The sequence below is a fragment of the Ursus maritimus genome, unplaced genomic scaffold (genome assembly GCF_017311325.1).
Source record: "Ursus maritimus isolate PB19 unplaced genomic scaffold, ASM1731132v1 scaffold_26, whole genome shotgun sequence".
Classification (NCBI taxonomy): domain Eukaryota; kingdom Metazoa; phylum Chordata; class Mammalia; order Carnivora; family Ursidae; genus Ursus; species Ursus maritimus.
The window spans coordinates 13271921-13286530 of NW_024425119.1; the positions used below are offsets into that span (position 1 = coordinate 13271921).

General features: G+C 44.6%; 1 protein-coding gene across 1 annotated transcript in view; it reads right to left on the reverse strand.

Annotated features, from left to right (window-relative positions):
* Nucleotides 1-14610, reverse strand: part of GRIN2B (glutamate ionotropic receptor NMDA type subunit 2B) — a 277553-nt gene that overhangs the window by 157597 nt on the left and 105346 nt on the right. The gene's annotated exons all lie outside the window — the stretch shown is intronic.

Genomic DNA, 14610 nt, shown 5'->3' on the forward strand with positions numbered 1-14610 from the left:
AACCGTCGTGCCCCTTCTCCGCGCTGCCGGGTTCTTAAGACAATACCAAATAGCCGGGATGAAATGAAGTTGATGTCACTTGAGGCAAGATTAAAACAATGCCAGGAAGGGAAAGGACATCCCTATAAAGAGAAGGGACACTAAGAATGACCACGGCTCTCAGGCACTAAGATTCACAGCTCCAGAACCGTCTGAGGACTGCAGTGAAGTAGAACGAACTCCTTTCGTCCACCCTTCACCTCCAATGCAAAGCCCAGTATGGTCTCGTCTGCCTCTGATAGGAAATCTGGAAAAACCTCTGTATGCTTGGAAACAAACAACTAAACACATAATCCTACTTATAGCACCAGCCATTGGACATATGCAAAATAAAGATTTGACTGCCTGCATGAGACATTTTCAATTCAACCTTGAGGAGTCAGCTCAATATTCGAACATGCCTGGTTGAGCCCAAAAGAGGGAAAATGCATTGTGGAGCAATTAATAAATGTTTCTTAACAGTCTTTAGTTCCTCCCTCATATTATGCTATTGGTGAAGAGATGACAGAAAAATAGTTCAGATCTGGAATCTGGAGCTTAGAGAACTGTTTGGGACTCATTCCCTCCTGCTCATTCAAGGAAGCCCAAGTCTGATGGCCTTAAGGACAGGATGCAAAATGCCATCTGTTCAGCCAGGCACCTTCGTGATAAATGTGGGAGAGATGACTGAGTGGGTGGAAGCCAAGGGTTAAAGGCAATGAGAACAGTCACCTAATCATTGCCTACTTGGTAAGCGTGTCTGGAGACTCTGTCATGGTTCTCTCTTACAAATCACAAAGGGCTTTAACAACAACAGGCGTTATTTCTCTTCTTTTTCTTATTTCTTTGGACAAACGTGAAGTCTCTTATGCCATGCAGTCTTTAGTCAGATGGCATTGCTCTATTATACTAAATTACATCCCTCCTTAATATAATTCCAAAGCTATGCTGTGGCCTCCCTCTCTTGCTTGTTCACAGCAGTCAGAACCCCAATAATGCCACACATTATGAAACCACCTGCAACCCCCTGCCAGACCATTATCAAGCCCGATTCAATTGGTCCCCCTGAAGGAGGGCTCTCCCAGACTCCAGGGAAGGGTTGGGAGACTGGGGCAGCCCACCATTTCCTTTCTCACCTTGGCCCTCATTCTGTGTCTTCCTCATTCTAAACTGTTTTCCCTTTGATTTCATTCTGTGGCACTTTAGGGAGCAATTCCATTAAATGTAATCACAGCACAGTAATACAAAGAACATCATTTTCTAGTGCTAATAACTTTCATTTCAAAACCACTTGTACACTCCAAAATTTAGCAAAGCATAAATTTCTCAAGACCAGCAGACATCAAATTCGAAGCTTTAAAGTTCTATTTCTTTGGGGTTTGTAATCAATCTATGTACAGAAGAATTGGGACGCCATTTAAAGTCAGATTTGTTTCGATGCTCATGCTGCTGGCTTTACTGACGGGAACTCACCTTTCTGCATAAAATGACACGTGGAGCATCAGCAAAAGAACCAAAAACCGTACCAGGAAATCATGACCACCTGCAAGAGGATCATCCCTGATGAGATGTCCACATCCTCTATCCTTTCCAAAACTTGAATTTCACAGCACTAATAGGGAATCCCAATTTTTAGACTGATCATCAGGAAAGAATCAAAGAAAGGATGCTTTCATTAGCACCAAGTTCAAATTTATGCAAAACTGTCATTGCCTTTCACCCCATTCTGGCATTGGGGCCACAAAAAGGACAGCAAAATTGAGAACAGCCATTCGTAACCCTAGCTGCCCTTCAGAATCAACTTAGGAGCTTTGACTAGATGTTTGTTCCCAGACCCCTACTCCCTTCCCATCCAAACTAAATCAGAATTTTGCAGGGTGGGGCCTTGAGAGCTCCCCAGGAAATTCTAACCACACGGCGAGGACTGAGATGCACTGACACAGGGAACTCAAAACACAGGGAACTGAAGACGGCATGGGAGCAAGTCAGCACATTAACACTTCCCTGAGCTTGTTGAATCAGTGATAAATTTTAGAAGGCTCCTTTATCTGAAAAAGGAAAATGTTAACTTCTGATGTTCAGAGCAAATATACTTTGTTTGAATTACCTCACTTGTCATCACCACCTCTCCCACCCAGCTTCCCTGCTGCTGCTAAGGGTGTGTGGGACGCAGATCTTGGTTCTCCTACAAGATGGTGAACTACTGGACTGTACCCCACAGTTCTGAGCACACGGTAGGTGCCAAATGGTTTGCTACTCGTCGCCGGTAAGAATGATTCTGCAAAGAGCTGACCACAGGGAGGATGTTTCAGAACACACAAATGTTCAACTTGTCTAGTGTGGGTTAATTTGGGAACTGGGCTGAATGATGCCGGAAGGAAGCACTTCCCTGAGGATTGAGACGCTAGAGGCCGCTCTGAGCCAGATCCTTGCTAACCGATATTCTGAAAGCAAGCAAAGGGAGAGAAAGGCTGCTCAGCAGCACTGGGAGTCATGGCAACACTGGGGTTCCTATTTTTAAACTTGTAGGTGAGCAAGCACTCAAAGTGCGTGTGTGTACCTGTGGGGAAGGGGACTCTGGTATATTCCAAAAGATTCTTCTTTGGAAGTTCTGAGTTTGCAGACGGCTAATCATCTGTGACAATAAGAATTAAACTAGATCCACTCTATTAAAATGGTTCTTTTCTCCTCTCTAACTCCATTATCTGTTCTCTATCAGAAGGGATCCTTAGGGCGCCTGGGTGGCTCAGTCAGTTGGGTGTTTGCCTTCAGCTCAGGTCATGATCCCAGGGTCCTGGGATCGAGCCCTGCACCAGGCTCCTTGCTCACTGGGAAGTCAGCTCCCTCTGCTCCTCCCCCTGCTCATGCTTTCTCTCAAATAAATAATTTGAATAAATCTTATTTATTTTTTTATTTATTAAAATAAAATTTTTATTTATTAAAATAAAATCTTTTTTTATTAAAATAAAATTTTTATTTATTAAAATAAAATCTTAAATAAAATCTTAAGAAAAAAAGAAAGGGATCCTTTACGGCCTCGTGTCCAGAAGTACAGGGAAAATTCTGATACTTTTAACCATGATATTCTGAAATTCTGATCTTCGTTTCTTAGGCTTGTTCTGCTAGCTTATTAGGCAAATCATGTTGTGTTACAAGAAAAATAGGTCCTGGTCAGCTAATTAAAAGAACTTTCTCTGGACGTCCCACTCCTCATGAGGCCAACGAAATGGAAGATGTATATGGTCTGCATACCCACCATCTAGCACAGGATTCAGTATGTAAGAGGGAGTGAACACACCTCGTGAATGTGTCACTAAGTCAACTATCAGTGGATGTAATCGTGTGAGGCACAGACGAGGGGCCCCCACACATCACATTTCTTTTACTCCTGATAGCATCATTTGAACTTTATCCAACGCTGGCCAAGTTTCAGCCCTAAACAAATCCGAACTTATCCCACCTGTCAAAAATGAATAGTGGCCCTGGAGGACATTTGTAAATCATGACAGAGGCCAAGGTCTTGTTTTGTTTTATTACACGCCCTTGACAGGATTTCCAATGGGTCTGTCACCTCCAGGAGTTTCGGCTGATTTTAGAACAGAAAGCCTGCTCCCACTTTCGTTCCAAGGACTCTCAGGTCCACAAAGACTACAAGTTCTTGTTGTCCCAGATGTGGCCTAAATAGGACTTTGGAATATACAGGAATAAGAAAAAAAATCATCATCCTTTCCAATCAGAAAAGGCAGGGATGAGCAAGATCATAGCAAGGCCAGTAAACAGAGCTGCGACCCGCTTCGGGACAGGGAGAGGAATAAGGCTCAGACTGGGACGTCCCTAGTGTGTGTGCACCGGATGCTGTTCCCAGACTAATTCTGGATTTATCGTGGCGTCAGGACAGGAATTCCACAGAGGCCAAGAATGGAAACATGTTACTACAAAACCACCCCGAGCCTCAGGTTAACGATGTGTTCATGTGTGTCCCAGTCCTGTCTAACTGATTCTGTCTGCTCAGCAGTGAGGTGGCCCTCAGAATGGACCCTCAGATGGACAACGTGGGACAAAGTACACCTGAAATCCATACAGCCTTGGGTTTGAAACCCAAGCAAAGTAAGCAAGTGACTTAACCTTTTGGGATCTCAGTTTCTTTCTCTGAAAAATGGAAGTAATAATGCCTCCATACAGTGCTTTTAAGATTCAGTGAGGCCTTCTAAAGCACTTGGCATATAGTATTCACTCAATAACCTTTTGTAAAGTAAATTTTCTAAATTGCTGAAGCTTAGTATTTTTAAGTACCAAGCTTTTTCTTGATTATAGGAAGCCTTTTAAATGGAAAATTTTAGAAAGGTATTATAGAGTTCTCTGACTTCTTAAACCAAAGATAATCAATATAATTTAAGCTCTTAATAATGACCTAACAATGACTATGCTATTCTTTATACAGGGATGTTTTAAAGGGGGTATGTGCTTCCTGGGGAGTATAGGGCAGTTTGCCCCAGATGGTCTTAGACAAGTGCTCCTTTCAAGGTCTTCTGCTGGGTTTTTCTAATACTTTAGGCACCTTACCATTCTGTTGGTTAGTTCTTAACGCTGTCAGCTGGCCTGCCTGATCCGCACCATGTTCATCATTTCTAAGCTGTCATCATCTGGTCTCTGACACTACCGGTCGCCTACCAAAGATGGGTCCTTGACCTTCTCCCTAGTTAACAGAACTTCAATTTTTAACTGGGCATCTTACTGCCCAGGTCAAAAACTAAACTTGTCTGCCTCCCTTGCAGCTAGCTGTGACCACTGACTGATATCTGACTGTGGGCTATAAGCAAAGGATTCAACTTCTGGGTGACCTCCTTGGAAGAGCTCAGCCTCCTTCCTAACTTTAATCTGCTGCTTGAAACTGGAGTTCGGCAGCCATACTGGGCATGGGGATGAAGTTCACATCCTATAAACAAAAAAATAGAAAGCCAGTAGGAATCTGGGTCTTGACAATCATGCAGCTACCATACCAGCTCCGGACAGGCTGCTTAATTGTGTTTATGCACCCTCTTTAAACTGGGGTACTGACACTTCAGGCCATTTCTAACACAATTGCCCCACAAGCTTCTTAGGGGCACATAACATTAGAGTAAATAAACTGTAAGTTAAAATAAACCACATTTACATTAGGACAACAATTTGTACCAGTGATTTTAGTCCAAAGCCCTTTTCTGCTTTCTTTGTGATTCTGGGTTATGCTCTAGATACATCAGGTTGTTGCATATATCACCTCTCCTCTCCCAGGTAACAGAGGTGAGTCTATGCATGAGCACACGTGCAGTGTGATAACAGAACAATGAGAATAATGACCCTGGGTAGCCTGTGGGATCACTATTTTAAGTCATAGTCTATCACACACACACACACACACACACACACACACACACACACACGGCTTTTTCTCTAGTCAATAATGAGAGAACTGTGGCAAATTAAAATCTATGTAATGATAAACTACTTATAACGACTTTCTGTTGTGTTATTTTTTGCCTAAAGTCACTATTCATAAGGAGGAGAAAAAAAACAGTGGGTGAAGAGTTTCTGGAAATGCCACTGGGAAAATGAAAAGTAAGTATCTGAGCTTTCTCCATTGATAACCACAGGTAATCTAAGCAGCGGATCCAAGAAACCCTCACGTGTCCGTAGTGATGATTCAGTGCGATGACATATATGAAAAGTCTCTGTATGAAAATGGTCATGTTTATTATCCTCATTATTAGCAGGATTATGAACTTGAGGTTTGTGGTCATCAGCCATTGTGTCAAACACTAAATGTATTTTGACACATATCCTCATCTGGACTCCTTCTGTGATCTCTTCCAGGGAACTGTGAAAAGGACTGTTTTGCATGAATATAATATTGTCACAGTGTGGCTTCCATGGCTTTTTCTGTTGCTTTGTCAGGAAAAATCTGTCCTTTGAAAGACGACATTTATGGGTTTCTTAAAAGTATTTAGAACCACTTGACTCCTGAGTCTGCCTCCTTTTCCCAAACAATGAATGTGCTAGGGATACTCAGCAACCATCCTTACACTCATCGTGACATTAAAAATGGAATTAAGACTGGAAGGAAATACCTAGTTGATATTCACAGAACTAACTCCAGGCAAGCCATGTGAAAGGAGTTCTCCCAACTTCTAGCCCACAGACAACCCTTCTCAGGTGATCAACTAAACAGTCTCAGTGGTAAGAGGAACTGGGGAATTTAATATGCAAAATTGTTTCTATCTAGCTTGTTTAACACATGACTCCACTGGACAGATGTAAATGTACACACAGAAATATGTGCTCTGTGGATGTGAAACACATACACGTGTGCTTGAATATATGCACGTGCATGCAAGAATTCTACGTATGGTCATCTGTGAACACTGGAAGCTAAAGGCAGGAAAGACATGAAGGCTTTTAAATGAAAGAGGGTGAGACGAGAGAGACGGCCAAAGATCAATGAACAGAACAATCCCATCGAGAAAGAGATGGAAAGGAGGAAAGAAAGAAAGGTGGGGGGTGGAGCGGAGCAGTGATGAATGAGGAGAAGAGAAAGCCCGAGCAGCGAGGGAGGCAGCAGGCAGCCCCCGGCCGGCTGCTGCTGCTGGAAGCCAGACAAGGGGGAACAGATTTCAGCAGCGGGGAGCTCTAATCTGTCAGCAGCAGCTCCTTCATGTGTGACCAGCCGGCCCAGCTTGGGGACTGGTGCCAGTCTGGGCATGCTAACCCCGCCAGGCCCTCCCGGAAGAGAAGGAGCCACTGGTAAAACCCTGAAAAAGTTGAGGGAAGGTTCCTCTGCCCCAGCACCTGCTGCCAGCCTACTCCCGGCTTCTCCACCTGGCCCTGTCTGCAGTGCGGGCTCAGACCCCTCCGTCTGCTGAAGGTCAGTCATGCTTCCAAATCCTTATCAGCCACATCAGGTCCTGGAGAACTCTTTCCAGGAGATGATAGCCTATGTATTCCTAACAGCTCCACTGGAGAGGAAACAAGAGAAAGGCTCAAACCATTATATGTTTGAGATGTGCGAGGTCTTATTAGATGCCAAAGCCACAGAACTCTCTCTGCTCTCAAGATGCTCATGTGAGGCTGACCTTGGCCGGCTACGGTCCAGCCTTCACTCAGGCTTCCAGCCCATGTCTGTAACCATAAATGACAGCACTCTAGCTTTCTGGCAACTCGCCTCCATCCTTACCTCCACCCAGCCAGCCTTTATTCTCTGGTGGGAAGAGAGAGCAGATGGAGAAATGACTCCCACTCAATCCCTAAATAACGCCAGCTTCAATTCCCATTAACTGTGAATTTGCACCCTTGTCTGGGTAAGAACCAAGGGAGCAAGAATCATGGGGCTAGAGCCAGACCAGGGCAAAGGTTAACACAACAGGCCTGGCTGCAGGCCAGCCCTTCTGAGGACACGGTCAAGCAGGGAACACACTCTCTGAAGAGTGCCGCTCCTGCCATCAGGACACCTGGATGCTGCCCCCACCCCCAACCTCTAACAGGTCAGTGACCGCCCTGAGACTCTGATCTCACGTTTGTAAAATCACTCATAATCCTACCATCTCTTCCTTGAGAGTACATGTATTGAAAGGGTTGGATAGACCCTTAGCCAAGGACTCTTCTGATTTTTATTTTCAGGGACAGGAGGGTTCTTTAAGTACGGTTAATGCACAGCAGAGTGAGGGCTGAGACCAGACGTCCGAGGCAGAGCCAGGCCAGACCCTGACATCACACTGCGGAAGCTGGGGGGCCCTGCACCGCAAGTCTCTTAAAAACATAAAATGGGGGCAGTGATTCCCATCTTCATTCGTGCTTTTATCTGCAAATATTTATCAAGTGCCTATAATGTATCAGGCACTGTGCCAGGAACACAGAGGTTAAAAAAAAAAAAAAAAGTCCTGCTCTCATGAAGTCTGAATTCAATTAAGAGGAGTAAGACAACAAAAATCCTAAAGAATAAAATGTATATGGTAGGTCAGGTAAGGGCTACCAAGAAAAATGAAGCAAGAGATGGTGGCAGCGAGCTCTTGGGAGGGAGAGGGTGGGCATACAACTTGTCCTGCTAATGGAGCGATCAGGAGCGTCTCCCAGAGACACGTGCATGGGTCAGGATTTTTGCAAAGATCATCTTGGGTGGGTGACCGCACGATGTCTGGTGTGCAGTACGTACTCAGAATGACAACCAATGCTGGACTTCCTAACCTCCACGGCCTGGCTGCTTCTCAGCATAGACTTTATGGCTCTCTTCTGAACGCTTACCATTACCACGGACCGTGTCCTTGCTGAGGCAGAATCTGCTGAACTCCACTGCGAGCCACGGCCATCCTCCGCTCTTGCTTCTGTCCTCTTTGAGACCATCTTGTTCCTTCCCACAGACAACGGACCACCTGTGTCTTTGCTCCCAGCACAGATGTGCACCCTTTCCCACCTCAAACTGGTCCCCCCATGAAATGGAAGTCTTCTCCCATTCACTCCTTTATCTCCTGCCTTCTCCTCGAACTGTAAACATTTTTTTTTTAAAGATTTTATTTATTTATGTGACAGAAAGACAGCCAGCGAGAGAGGGAACACAGCAGGGGGAGTGGGAGAGGAAGAAGCAGGCTCCCAGTGGAGGAGCCCGATGTGGGACTCGATCCCGGAACGCCGGGATCATGCCCTGAGCCGAAGGCAGACGCTTAAGGACTGCGCTACCCAGGCGCCCCTAAACATTTTTTTTTTTAAGAAGGAGGAAGAAGAAGTAGAAGAGCAGGGAGGAAGAGGAGGAGGAAGAAAACAGAAGAGATGAAAGAGGAAAGAAACACCAATGATGTCACAGGTGTGTTTGAATTTTTACAAGTCAGCCACAGAATTAGGTAGTGATTGTGGAAAGAATCACATAGGGGTCTCAGTGCTAAACATTTGCAAATGCTCTTCACAGGTTTGGATTTAAGAGAAGGAAGCTAAGTTCACTTACTGAAATGACTATACATGCAATAGGAGAATGTGGAAGAGGAGAAGAAAACAGAAGTGTCTGAATAACCCTCAGTTGAGTCATTTTTCCACGGACAGTGAAAGCACTGAAAGATCTTTCAGGACGGTTATTAAATTCCTGAGTTATTTTCCCCCCAATTTGTATGTCCTACACCACTGAGCAGATAACGTCCCTCTCTACACACACAGGTGTGTCTTGTTGTACTACGGATTTCATATGAAAATGCAGCTTTCCTTAGACTCCATGGATTTCTTTAGTCAGGTGAAGGTCCACTATGCCCAATAGCCCACTTATAACTAAGCTTTCACCAAACCTTTTGGCTATTCACATGTAAATTATGTTAAGTGAACCTATAATACATATTTGCCTTCCCAGAAATCTGCCTATGCGTGGCACCCCATGAACATTTAATAACGAAAAGATGGGTAATGACCAAGCAGCTCTTGCTCGTGGGGTCTAAAAATGAATGGACTCAAATTCTCGTTTATTTCTTAACCTCTCAGCACTTTTCAGGCCAGGAGAGTCAAGTGGGCATCCCGTGGGAATAATCCAGCTACTACAATGGGTCTGAGGCTAGGGAGTCTGCCTCAAGGTTAGAGGAGGATGGAGTTCATCACAGCTCTTCTAGGAGAAGCCTAACAGAGCACCTTTCTTCACATCAGCTATCCTCACCTCTCAAATGCCAGGCCAAGATGAGGATTCTGGCCTTTGAGACAGCAATTTTTATGAGGAAGGAAGCTGCAAAACAAATGTTGAGTAGGAACACTGAGGACACCAGGGGGAAATAACTAGGCAAGATTCATAAGAGGTTTGGCCTCTTGAGATGCAGCCATCTCAAAGAGCATCTGTTTTTTTCCCCAAAGTTGGGAGCACTGGGTGGGTGTTCAGGACAGACAGCGAGCCTGGAGGTCAGTGGCCAGTGCGCCATCACCTGAGTGACAGAAACAGACTAGCAGAGTACTGGCGCACATTGAAAAGGAAAATAACCATTAACTACTCCCCTGGGGAAGTGATAAAGGAAAAATACAGACATGTGCCTACTAATAGCTAACAATTCTTCTATAGCTCAGGGGAATAAAGACAGGTTGAGACGACTGGCCTAATCACTTTCTAAACACTTTCAGATCATCTGGTACCAAAACGTTAAGACTTTTCTCAGGAACTAAGAAGATCCTTCACTTAGAGAACACATGACAGAAGAAATTATTCAACTCTTTCAATCAAATAAAGTTCCCAGTTGGAATAAAACTCTATCTCAGCATGTCTCGGGCAACAGTATGGGGCACTGGACTACATTTACTAATAAGGCATAAATGAATGCTACAAAGTTCCAACAGAAAATTAATTCTTACTAGTGTACAAAATAGGGTTGTCACACTTAAACAAAACGGGAGCCCTGTTAAATCTGAATTTCAGATAAACAAGTTATCTTTTAATATCAGTATGTCCCATGCAATATTTGGGACAGATTGATGCTAAGAGAATTAGCTATTGTTTATCTAAAATTCCAATTTAACTAGGTTTTTGTATTTTTCTTGCAACCTTGCCAGTTTTGTCCAGCAACCTAGAGCCTATCTGGAGATAGTCACTGAAATCATACATGGCCGGCTAAGCTTCAAGGAACTAAGAAGTTATCAGTAAGGAATTTGGATTGATACCTGATAAATAATGTTTATTTCCAGGATCCTCTCTGAGAACGCTTATACGTCATTTAAAAACAACAACAACAACAACAACAAACTTCCTTTGGTAACTAATAACTGAATCCCTTCAAAGGTGTGTCTCTCTTTGGGATTCAGTGATCACATAGAGTCCCCAATCCCTGTTCCCTAAGTCTAGACTTTGGAACCTCCCTCCCCAGAAACAAAGGCACAGTTTGGTCAGGTATAAATGGGAGGTTTACCTCCCCCTTAATGCTTCCGGAGAAGCCTGTTAAGGTTCCTGGGTTTCCAGAAGGCGAGAGGAGAAAGAGCTTCCTGCCTCTACATTTCTGGTGTCACCTGGGGCTGGGTCAGTCCTGGATACCTCCTGAGAAGCCTTCCTGCTGCCACTGCAGAGACATGAGCAGCAGGCCAAAGAAAAAGTCATCCTCATAAAACAACCAACCGTTTTCAACAATTTTATTTGCAAAGATCTCCTGCTGTGGCTAAATGGTGTGGCTGCTTGGTTTGTTATTTAAAACAGTGACCCTAGTGAGACCAGAGCTCTTGAAGGGGGTGGGGGGGGGAGGCCGATTTCAGTCCAGGATAAGAGGAGCTGGGACTGAGTGTGCCTAATTGAATTCCGCGGATGATTCTGAGTGCTGTGCCACATGGTTAATAGCTCCGACTTCGAGGCTAGCTCCTTATAGTCCCTGTTAGTCAACCCCAATCCTTTCTGGGCCTTGATAGAAAAGGATATTAAAATATTCTCAAGAGAGGCTAGAGATTGGATTCAAGAGCCCTGAGTAGCTGCACTTGAGAGGAGGAAGAGATGGGGGCGCGTGAGGGATGCTGGTATACAGACAGCAGAGACAGCCAAGAGAAGAGGTCTCGCGGGCAGTTAGATACAGAACCCCCCAAAACAATATCAGAGAACTGGGGCAGAAGAGAAAGTTCACCGAGGAAAGCCCTTCATGGAAAAGTGCTTTGATAAGTATGAAAACACTTCTTGTGCACTACACATGGGGAATCAAGGTGGACTCTCCGCTCTACCCTGGTACTCAAGGAATCTATAAATCATCTGGACTGGGTAATCCCTGTTCTTTTTAGGACTGCTACACTGGCAAAGATGGCGCTGGGTGTTCGTGGCCGTCTTGACAATAAGGTCTGAGGACATTCCCTTTCTGAGTGGCCACAAGACAGGGTCACAAAAGTTAGAACCAACTGCAGTTTTAAAGGTATAGTGGTCAGAGACCAGGCTTCAGGGAGAGCATGAGCATTCCATTGGAAAGTAAACCAAATGGCAAATGAGAATATCTACAGATGACGGTTTACCTGGATAAAGTTTTAGGGTAAAAGTAGGCATTCCTGGACCAAAACTGATAGACTTTAACACTCATTTGATTTCCTCGCATTGTTTGGCAGACATTTTGGTTAGTCTTCGTTTTAATGAACCAGTATTTGGTAGAGTAATCTGCATCAGATTATAATTTAACACTAAAGACCACAGGAGAAAACCTGAAAGTACAGAACCAAATAAATAGTTAAGTTTTTCAAGGAAATCTCTATTATCTTGCGAAGAGGAACAGAACAAGAAAGCTCCTGCAGGGCAGGTAAATGCACTGGGCAGCTCAGCCTCTTGGAGGAGGTCATTCATTCACTCTGGGTGTCTGTCTTCCCTTTGCCACACAGAGCATTAAGAGGGAGGGACATGGAAATAAGTAGGACAGAGAGGTCACTGCTTTCCCAGAACTTACAGGGACAAGTGATAACAAAGCACAGTATTAGAACTGTCTCAAGAGTGGCTTTACTGGGAAAGCCTAAGATGCAGCGAAAGCACATAACAGGGTCCCATTAGTCCAGGGTCCAGGAAAGTTTTCTCAGTGGAAGTGAGGCCGGGACCGAAGCCTGAGGAATGGAAAGGAGGCAGGTGAAGGAGCATCTGCATTTACCTCCTGGTGGGAAGGGGCTCCTGGGAAATATATTCAAGGCAGAGAAAAGAGCTAGAAGAGAGAAAGAATAGGGTATTTTCAAAGAACTAAAGCAGGTTCAGCACTGCAAGAATACAGTGTTTGAGGGAGAGTGTGGCAGGAGACAGTTTTGGAAAGATGGGCGGGCCTAGGCAGTGGAAGACTTGATAAACCACATCAAGGAGATGGAACTTCATTACAAGAGCAATGAAAAGCCGCTGAAAGGCATTAAGTGCGAGAGTGATGAAATCACATTTTCATTTTAGATCACTCTGGCTGCAATGTAGATTGGAAGGAAGCAGTACGGGGAGCCAGAAGATATTTACAAGGCCCTGCAGCAATGCAGGTAAGAAGAGCTGACAAGGGACACAGCGCCCTGGGGATGGATGCAGCCAGTGGGCACACTCCAGAGGAAATCCGTGGGAAATGGCACTAGGAGAAGGTCAGCTAGGAGATGGCGGGGGTGTGAAAGCAAGGACACCCAGGCGATTTTTACTTGAGGCAATGGGTAATAGGATGTAGCCTTTACAGGTGGTACTGATTTGCCCGGAAGAGGGTGGGAGGGGAATGGGAGAGAAAGCAGTTCAGCTTCAGATATGGTGTGTTCTAAGGCCCTGTGTCATCCAAAGGAGCCTATCCAGTCACAGCTGGCGATACAGATTGGGGCTCCCAGGAAAGGTTTCAGCCAGAGGTCAATTTGGGGGAACTGACAGATGTCAGTTGTAGCCCTGGCAATGGAGGACAAAAGAGGGGGTCTAGGACAAAACCCTGAGAAGCATCAATATTTAAGAGAAGTCTAAAGGCAGACGAACATGCCAAGGACTTTGAGATAGAATGACTAGAGAGGGAGGAAGAAAACAAGACTGTACCAAATAAGCAGTGATAACTAGGCATGGCAGAAAGCAGAGTTCAAGGTGGAATAATATTAGGATTGGATCACAGATAGGGCTACATTAAAAGGAGCTTTAGGGGGCACCTGGGTAGCGTCCAACTCTTGATTTCAGCTCAGGTCATGATCTCAGGATCCCGGGATCGAGCCCCGCATAGGGCTCTGCACTTGGCAGGGAGTCTGCTTGAGGATTCTCTCTCTCTTTTCCTCTGCCCCTCCTCCACTCACACTCACTCATTCTCTCTAAAATAAATAAAACTTTAAAAAAAAAAAAAGTAGGTTTAGTTGCAACTCTGAATTAAGAGTTTAGCCGAGAGGCTTCAGTCCAACTTCCTTCCAGAGGGTAAACAAGTATAAGTAGGTACACCTTCAACCTCCACTAATTGTATTTCAAACTCCCCAGAGTACACTTTAATATTTTATTTAAGCTGGATGGTACTGGAGTATGTGCTTTCTGCATAGCTTTCTATTTGTCAGATAGAATTCATAATGAATTTAAAATGGAAGGCCCAAAACATATTGTCAAGTCAAAGAAAGTCAGGTTTTTGAACAGCATGTATAGTTATGTTTCCATATATGTAAAAGTATAGATATATATGCATATAGGTATACACCCATTGGGAAATAGCTCGAAAGATGTTCACTAATTATTTCCACAATGACCATCTCTGGTTCCCTGGATTTAAGGCCATTTTTTTCTTTTCTTTCTGGTCTTCTGCATCGTCTGAATTTTTACAGTGTTCATATGCAGCAGTTTTCTACAAATCACAGAACCACAGAAGCCTCGTAGAGAATCTTCTGCCCTACACAGTCACATAACGCCCACGAGAGGATACGCTGGAGTCATGGCTGGATTATGAGGTTAGGTCAGGGGAGCAGAACTCCACCCGTATCTTCTTCCTCCTGAAGAAATCAGACTAAGAGCAACTAGATAGGCTGTCTCTATGGCAGCACGCCATACTTAAAAGGCAGAGAGAGGCAAAGGAGACAAAAACCAAGGGAAGGACCCTCTTCATGTGCCTTCAGACCCATGTAACCTATTCTCCATTCCCTCCCTCTACAGCAGCGGTTCTAAGTAAAGGGACAGGTTAGGTCCTCCCTCATGTC